This window comes from Trichosurus vulpecula, chromosome 1, assembly GCF_011100635.1.
Source record: "Trichosurus vulpecula isolate mTriVul1 chromosome 1, mTriVul1.pri, whole genome shotgun sequence".
Taxonomy (NCBI): Eukaryota; Metazoa; Chordata; class Mammalia; order Diprotodontia; family Phalangeridae; genus Trichosurus; species Trichosurus vulpecula.
In genome coordinates, this window is record NC_050573.1 from 307,706,818 (window position 1) to 307,716,430 (window position 9,613).

Here is a 9,613-nt window from a genome sequence, read left to right on the forward strand (position 1 = left end):
CTACAGCTTTCCTTTCATCTGTCAGGTTAGTAATCTTGTCACTAAAAGAAATAAGGCCAGTCTGATATGACTTGTCCTTAATAAAGCTATGTTGGTTCTCTGTGATTAATGAAAACTAACTTTTCCTTCACTAGAACCCACAGAGTACTTTATGCTACTTTTATGTTCATAGCATATTTTATATTTGTCATAGCATACAAGAGACTGGGATTGACAAATATTCCTGCCTCCTCAGAGGGAGCTTTCAAGTAGCAAAGGGAGGATTCAATGCATGATCCTCACAGAGGAAAAAACTTTGAGAGCTATGACTGGAGGACATGGAGCTTTAGTTATTAATTAATAGTGTGGCCCCTCAGAAGTTATGTAGACACATACATGAAGCTTTTGTATAAATCATTTCTTAATATGATATCCTTCAGGCCCTACCTTCCTCAAGAACTTTTCTCTGCCTATGCCAGCCAATCTGCCTCTCTCTCTTTTATGAATTCCTCAGAAAGGCAGTTTGACATAATGAAAAAGCATAGGATTTAAAGTCAAGGCCTTGACCTGAGTTCTGGCACAAATATTTATTAGGTTTGTAGCTATGGACAAACCACTTAACTTATCCCTCCTCTCCCCAATAGAGTGTTAGTTTATTGAAGACAAGAACTGTTTCTTTTCTTTCTTGGTTTATTTGCCTTTTTTAGGGGGGAAAGGGTGCAGTCATTGTACACCCAGTGCTTTGCACATCCTAGGTGCTTAATGTTGATGAATTAAACTAAATTCACCTCTCTGAGTCTAAGGCTCCTCCCTGTCATGTGAAGATAGTACTCATACTACCTATTTCACAAGGGTGTTGTAAAAAAAAAAAAAAAGCTCTTTACAAACCATTAAACTCCATAGAAATGTGAGCCATCATCATTGCAATTACAGAGAGTACAATAGAGCTTATCATTTATTTGTTTTCACATTCTGTGAGTATTGTCTTTGTCTCCCCAACTAGGTTATAAGCTCTCTGAGTAGAAGGACCACATAGATCATGGGACCTGATCAGCCATTGTGATGTTGACATAGTGTGAATTATGTCTAAGGATTTAAATGGCAAGTTGTGGTATGTTGCCTTCTGTGTTGCAACCCTCCATGGCATTTGTTTCTGTGATAATTCTACTAGAATTTGAGTAAAACACAAGGCTTTCTTCCTTTGTGCTATTTATACTTTGACTGCCACAATGGTGCCACAGGATGGCTTAACAAGGCAACGCAGCAAAACTCGACTCATATTTTCTGATTACCCTCCATGCTTTGCTCATATTGTTCCCTCCACATGTTCCAGTTCTGCCTGTTCAATTCCTATTCATTCTTTGAGGCCCAGTTTCAATGACATCTCCCACGTGGAGTCTTTTCATTTCTACCCAATCTAAGGACAGTGTTCTTTGCCTCCTCAAAGTTCCCTCAGCCTCCTCTACTTTTCTTATCGTCCTTTCAAATTTTACCAAATGTAAGTGTGATAGAAAGAGTTCTTGCTTTGATGTCAGAGCACCTGAATTAGAATTCTTGACTCTGTCACCAACTAGCTTCCCCTGCCTTTGGACAAATCTCTTTACATGTTTGGGACTCTTCATCTTTAAAATGAGTGGATTAAATTAGATGATTTCTAGACTAGATGATGTGTAAAGTTCCTTTAAATACTGAATTGCTGGTGCTATGTTTCACATTATAGCAATTTGTGTGTATTTGTGTATATATGTGCTCAATCTTTATTGAGTAAATTGTTAGAAATGACATTATTTTAAAATATAATTACAAAATCCCATAGCATTCTGAATCTCTTACATTTAATAATTTATTGTAAAAACTATTTCTTGTTAATAAAAACATCAAAGAGATCTAAGAATTCTATGAATAGAATTCACCAAATCTACTGGATCTTACAGCAGCTAGGTGGTATAATGAATGGACTTGGAGTACTGGGCCTGGAGTCAGGAAGACCCATCTTCCTGAGTTCAAACTCAGATACTTACTAGCTGTGTGACCCTGGGTAAGTCATTTCACCCTATTTGCCTCAGTTTCCTCATCTGTAAAACAAGCTGGAGAAAGGAAATGGCAAACTACTCCTGTATCTTTGCCAAGAAAACTTCAAATGGGGTCATGAAGACTCATAAATAACTGAAAAATTAGTGAATTTAATCAGATTTTAGTCTCCTCATCTCTTAAATAAAGCTACTAGACCAGATGATACCCAAGGTTTTTTCCATCTCTGACTTTTTATATGATCTTATACTTCTTTGTATCCCTGTAACTCTCAGTATAGTACTATTTATTCATGGAGTAGATACTCATTAAATGCTTACAAACTGATTTATCCAACAGTAGAGACTTACCAACCCTATTGTGCATATATGCCCCACATCTACCTCTAGCCAGGTATGCTCAATTGAGTCCTGCAGTCAGATAGCTATGATAAAATTCCACAAGAATTGTGATAGAAAATTAATCAGACCCCTATTTTATTCCAATTGGCATTAATCAGCTTGATATGATTCAAAAGGGGTAGCGATTAAAAGTTCTGTATATTAGACCTCAGAGCTGTGAACTATTAATGATGAAGTTCACTTGCCTAACCATAAGAATACTGATGACCAGATCCAGCATGGGTAGGATGCCTTGACATGATATGGAAAGTCCTCCAACTTATTTTTGTATCTCCAGACCAGCCTCTCTTGCCCAACGTAAGCAGGTGACCATCTTATGACCATTCAGTCAGCAGAGATGATCCTTGCCTTGCCCATTTTGTGACCACCCATGCTGATGCATCATTTTTGGCCTTCCTAGAGGGTCAAAATCAAGATCTATCAATCAGTGAGACCCCGAATTTTACTTTACCTCTTCTGAGTGTCTGGGTATCAACCCCTTTAAAAGTAAGGGTCTGGGGAAAGGAGGCACATCTCAGATCATGAGGAAGATCTGAGGTCCACATCATTAGAGGGAGCCATGGACCCTTTAATAAAGTACTATTGGCTCAGAGCTCTGCCGTAGTGGTTCTTCTTCCAGTTTGGATAATTTCGGACCCCACAGAATCTAACTTTTGGTTCTAGTGAGAGCTTATCCTACTGAGATGGATTAAAAGTACCTTCCTTATATGCCTGTCACCCCTCTTGAAAAGAACAGCGGGAAGGGAAGGTGTATACTAAACCTGAAGCTGAAAACCACATGAGCTTTCACTGTTGATTCTCAACCTCAGCCACAAACATTCCCTATTTTGTTGCTGCAGATTTGAATTTGGGTTAAGAACCCTAGAATATTTCTAGATTTGGAAAAGAACCCTAGCAATGATTTGGTCTACCCTTACAGAGAGGAGATGCAACCATTGAAGGCAGGAAGACCTTATCTGTTATTAAGTTGGCTTAAAATGAAACATCGGATAAGCACAACAGCATATGTAGGGTTTAGGGCCAGTATAGTTGGAGATTAATTAGGAGACGTAAATTCAAACCGATACATTTTTTTAATCTCTTATGGCTCTAAACAAACACATCTCGGTGGTGCAGTGGATAGTGTCAGACTGTCAGACATGGTGTTAGGAAAATCTGGGGTCAAATCCAGCCTCAGACAATTACTAGCCGTATGACCCTGAATGAGTCATTTAACCTCTGTCTCAGTCTTATTTTGCAACATCTCAATGGGTCCCCCAACCACATGGTGACCTCATAGTAGGAAACCTCCGAGAAGAAATAAAATATAATAAACTATGTAAGGATATAGTAAAATGGATGGTCTCATCCACTGTTGGAGCAACTACTTGCTCTCCTTGGATAAGTCTCTGCAGTTTTGTTTAAAAGGACTGCTTTCACAATGATAAAAGTGTTTGGCCACTTCCCTTCGTTTCCTGCCCTTTAACAGGAAATGTTTTCTTGTTTCTATAATAAATCTTATCAGTTGCATTCCAAATACTTTCTTTTTTCTCCCCTGCCTGATCTCCATCTTTCTCTAGCCCTTCCTCCCCTGTGTTTGTTTAGATTTTGATGGCTCTGAGTGAGTATAAATAGTATTTGTTTCTGTTCTGGCCAGAAACCCTGAGGGTCTTCCCCTCCCAGAATGGGTGGTTCTTTTGGGAAATCAAACTAGGCCATCTTTTGCCTCAATTCTTACCTAGCCTTTCATCACTGAATGGATGTTATCTCAGACAAACTGAGACATGGGAAAGACTGTAGCTTAAAAAGGCCAGGGTGCCCCACTGCATAGGTCATGCTGACCTATGTCTTGCCACTGGACTCCAAGGCTGCTGGAGGAGAGAGTGAGGCTAATAACTTTCCATGGCCCTGCCTCACTTAATATATTTGCAAGTCACGACATCACCCTCCTGAAGTCCCTGATCCTCTTCAAGAATGACAGACAAACAACAATCTTTCAGGTGAAATGTTTTACCTATTTGTCCTAAGTTACTACAGAATGCTGCTGATTGGCTATGTACTCTCAGTAGGCCTGAAAGGTTATAAAAGCCAAATCTATATCCTAAGGAGTTGAAGATGTTATTCGATAAAAGCATTACCTTAGCATGGTAATAAATTTTCAGATTTTCAGTTTGGCCTCCTATCTTTGACCCATAGTCATCAGACCCTCACTGACCAGTACACCTGTCCCAAGGGGTATCATTTCTCTTGGTCTGAAAAATCCCCCAACACTTCCTAGGTGGTTGAGAAGATAAATTGAAATAATATATGTAAAGTGCTTTGCAAACCTTAAAATACTGTGTAGATGCTAGCTATTCTTATTCTTATCCTTTGTAGTGTTTAATGCCAAGGTCCATCTTTTCCTTCTGGATCAGGTCTCCTTTTTTGGTTTCTGTGACACTCTCAAATTTTCCCTTCCACGTCTTGTCTCCCTTGCTGACTTTTCTTGTCACTAAAATTTAGGTGCCCCCAAGATTTTATCCTTTGAGCTTTTACCTCCCCTCTATATTCTCGAAGCAGCTAGGTGGCACAAGTGAATAGAGTGCTGGGCCTGGAGTCAGGAAGCCTTGGGTTCAAATCTAGTCCCAAGCACTTACTAGGTGTATAATCCTAAACAAGTCACCTAACCTGTCTGCTTTAGTTTCCTTATCTCTTAAATGGGAATGATAATAGCACCCACAAAGATCAAATGAGATGTTATTTATAAAGTATTTAACATAGTACCTGGCACATAGTGGGCACTTAATTAATGCTTGGTCCCTTCCCCCTCAACAATATACTATGGAAATTAGCTATTTGGCTAATATGAGAAATTCAGTGGGGGAAGGGGGAAAGTGGGAGAGAACATTTTAAATGGGAGAAGTCAAACACTTCTATTTATGAAGCCTCCCCTGTGGCTGAGGACTAGCCTTGCCCAAGATAATACCTGGAACCCCTCTGGAATGAAGAATCATCTGTGCTAAATAATTTCAAACTGTGAAAGTCCTCAGAGGACATTTCTTCTAATTCCCTCATTTTATAGATAAGGAAACTTGAGGCAGACAGACTTACCCTAAGTCTTGGCAGGAACAGCTTCCATTTCTGGCTCAAGTCTAAATGAGATTTTAAGCCACAAGGATGTGACATTATTTCATGTGGAGGTAAAAACTCTTTTGTAGCTTGACAAGAAAGCTCCTCTCTTTTGGGATGACCATTTATTAAACACTATGTTCCAGACGCTGTGCTAAGTGCTGAGCGTATAAATAAATAAGACAGTGCTTCAGTTTCTAATCTTTAGTTATCACAGCATATCCAGGCTTTTTAAAATAGTCATGGATTGTCCTTGTACTTTTCCAAAGCATTTGTTTCCTGTTGCACCTTGCTTTCTACTGTCTTTTTACCTCTCCAGGTTACATTGCAAAAGCAACATCCTTTATGTAAGATCAAGAGGTGTCGGCCACAAGCTCTGATGGCCTTGCACAAGATTCATGAATTACACATAGGCTCAGCTGCATTACACTATGGCAACTATTGTGTTCTAGATAATTAAATGATGCTATGTAATCCCTGAAATTAAAAATGAGTAAGGAAATGCTGAGGGACCCAACCAAAACCTTTGGAGTAGCCAAATGGTGTTAGATGCCAACACAGGGCAAAATTAAGGATCTTCCCTGTTCTGTGGCACCTTTCCATTTTCTCTAGCAGGGTCACCAAGTCTTATCTTTCAGCTGATAGCTACATTCCTACTATTAGCTCCCTTATCCTACAAAAACCTGCTCTCAAGCAAAACTAAACATCATTGCTCGATAGTTAACTGAACAAATGATACAGAGAGTTCTTGAAAGAATTATAAACTTCACAACTATATGAAAGAATGTTTCAAACTACAAATAATAACAAAATGTAAATCATTATAACTCTAGGTATTCACCTCACACCCTGCAAATTAACAAAGAAGACAAAATATGAGACTAGTTAATGTTGGAGGAGTTGTGGAAAGATGGACATATTAATACACTATTGGTGGAATTGTAAATTGGTCCAACCATTCTGGAAAGCAATTTGGAATTATGTTAAGGAAGTGACTAAAATAAGTCCATAGGCATTTATTCAGAAATCCCATTGCTAAGCATATACCTCAAGAAGGTCAATAATAAATATTTATATTCCCCCTTTTTGTAGTAGTAAAGTACTGGAAACAAAGTATATCCCTGTCATTGGGGAATAGTTAAATTAATTGTGAGACATGAACATAATAAAATATTATTGTGCTCTAAAAAAGGAATATGATATATACAGAGAAATTTGGGGAGATATATGAACTGACACAAGATGAAGTAAGAAAAACCAGGAAAATAATATTAATAATGAATAGAAAGAACACCACCACCAAAACTATTGAAATTTAATGCTGTGACCCTAACCCATCCTTTCATGGAGGTATTATACATTATACATGTTTTTGACTTTTTAAATGTACTGATCGTGCTGGTTATTTTTCTTTTGTTGTTGTCTTTAACAAATACTCTTTGTTATATGAGATGGCTCTCTAAGAGGAAGAAGGAAAAGGATAATGGGGAAAACTATGATGATGCAAAAAAAAGTCAGTAAAAACTTATTTATAAAAAGAAATTTAATGACAATAATTAAGGTTGGCCCCAAAGAAGAGATATGAGAAGATATTCTCCATCCCATTTTTACAGAGGTGGGGGACCATGGCTGTGGAACACTGCATGTAATATTAAACTTTCAATGTACTGTTTGGTTCTTTTCTGTTCTATGTTATAGGGAATGATCATCTGTGAGGAGAAAGGATATTTTCGGCAACATAAGGGATGAGAAAACAAAGTATATTAACAAAAAAATTTTAAGTTCTTTCATTATTTCTCCTCAGGGGCCCCTGTCGTGTGAGCTTCTTCATTCTTTTCTTGATCGATGGCCCATTCATATTCATGGGTTACATTCATCAGTCTATGTGACCTCAGATTTTTCTTCTTTTTCTAAAAGTTACACACAAATACATTTACTTAAGCAATCCCCAGAGTCACCCCTTCCATAGGATATAGCCCACGTAGATAGAAATAGCAACTATGGCCAAACGTCATCATTCCTCTGTCTACTAAACATTGAATTTGCCATCTGTCTGGTATAGTGACTGCCATTTCTGCTGTATCACCATCTTGTGGTCAATCTCTGGAAATCTCCAATCTTCCCTGGCTTTGGAGCTACCAATATATAAATCCTTTGGGTCTACATTGTTTCAAACGGAGAATTACCATGTAACCAAAAAAAAAATCTAAAAGTGTGAGGATTTATAAGTGTAGAGAACTTGAAAATCTTTCCCTACAAAAGCTATAATCCAGCTACAAATCTGCTGCCAGAGTTGGCCCATCCCTATTCTTTTTCTTATGTCTATTTGAAGAACCTGGTTGAGAATGGACTCTTCCTTTTCTGGCTGCTAAGGGAGCCTGGGATTTCTATATAAGTTGCTTCACTTTTCTGAGCCTCAGTATACTTATCTGTAAAATGAGAAAGTTGTAGTATATGACCACCGAGGTCCCTTCTAGCTCTAAATCCAATATTCTATGACCCTATTAATTTCTTGCCCTTCTCCTAGAGATGTGTATTATTGTTGCCCCCGGAAGGCCTGTTCTCAGACATGACCTAACAGGTCATTCTGGTTAGCCATGACCTTGATATATTACCACCTTTCCCACTTAGTAAACTCCAGTGGCTCCCTATTATCTCTAGGATCAAATGTAAAATTCTCTATTTGGTTTCTCAAGCCTTCCTTAATCTAGCCCCTTCCTAACTTTCTAGTCTACTTACGACTTCCACATACTCTGAGATCTAGTAATACTGGCCTCCTTGCTATTACTCACACAAGACGTTCTGGAATCCATGCATTTTTCCTGGCTGCCATCAATGCTTGAAGGCCCTCCTCTCCTCCATTTCCTTAAGTGAATTTAAGAAGCTTCCCTAGCTTCTTCTTTTTTTGAGGCAATCAGGGTTAAGTGACTTGCCCAGGGTAACACTGCTATTGTCAAGTGTCTAAGGTCACATTTGAACTCAGGTCCTCCTGACTCCGCCATGTTCTATCTACTGCACCACCCAGCTGCTCTTCCTTCAAGTCTTATCTAAAATCTTTTGCAAGAAGCCTTTCCTAATTCTCTTAATGACAGTGCCCCTGAGGTTATCTCCAATGTTTCCTATATACACATATACATATTAGAGTGACAGTGCTTTCCTGAGCACTTAAGAGTGAACTCAGCTTTTTCTTCCTATCTTAAAAGTCTTGCCTCCAGTTGGCTCTCCATCTCAGTTTCTCTTTCCAGACATCTCAGATAATTAGAGGTGTCCATTCCCAGAAGAGAAATGAGAGTCACACCCTGGGCCTAATGAATGATCACAGCTTTCTCAGGACTGATTATCAACTTCAACTATTTTCCCAGCTTAAGTCATACTTAGGTGCCTTTTCCTCCCCAGGTAAGTAACTTTCCATGATTCCACAAAGGATTTAAACATAAAGTAATAATAATAATAAAGATAACATCCTTCTACGGAAAGAGAAGGCTCATTTCTCCTCCCACCTACAAAGACACATTAACATTACTGAGTCTATAAGCTAAACTAATACTATCCTTTTTTTCACATCAATATTTCCAAACCCATATTTAAATTTTAGTACATCCACACATGCATCCCAATCTGTCTTGGCCCACCCTTCAATCCATACATATTTAGGGAGAGGAGAAGGGACAGTAAGGGACCCTCCTTCACTGTAGCCTTTCGTGTTCTTTTCAGTAGTTGTGAAGATTTCATCCTAATCTACTCATTTGTAACCATCTCCATAAGAGCTTGTTGTTTGTTTGTAGCGATCTTAATTTAACAATGTGCCAAAGGCTTCGGGAATTCAAAACCCATCCTAAAATGCACTAGTTTCCTGGTGGTTGTTATTGTTTGTCCTTTGCGATGTCTTGACTTGCACCTGAATTGGATTTAAGTGAGGCAGAGTTGCACAAAGTCATCGGCCCCACTCTCTCTTCTAGTCCAGTGGCAGGATGCGGTGGATGACCTTGATATCTTCAATGTCTGACCAAGCTCTAAATCTAGATTAGCCATTTTATTAGGAAAAAAAAGATAGAGTTGATAGAAGACTGGCCTTGGTGTCAGGAAAACATGAGTTCAAATCTTACCTCTGACAT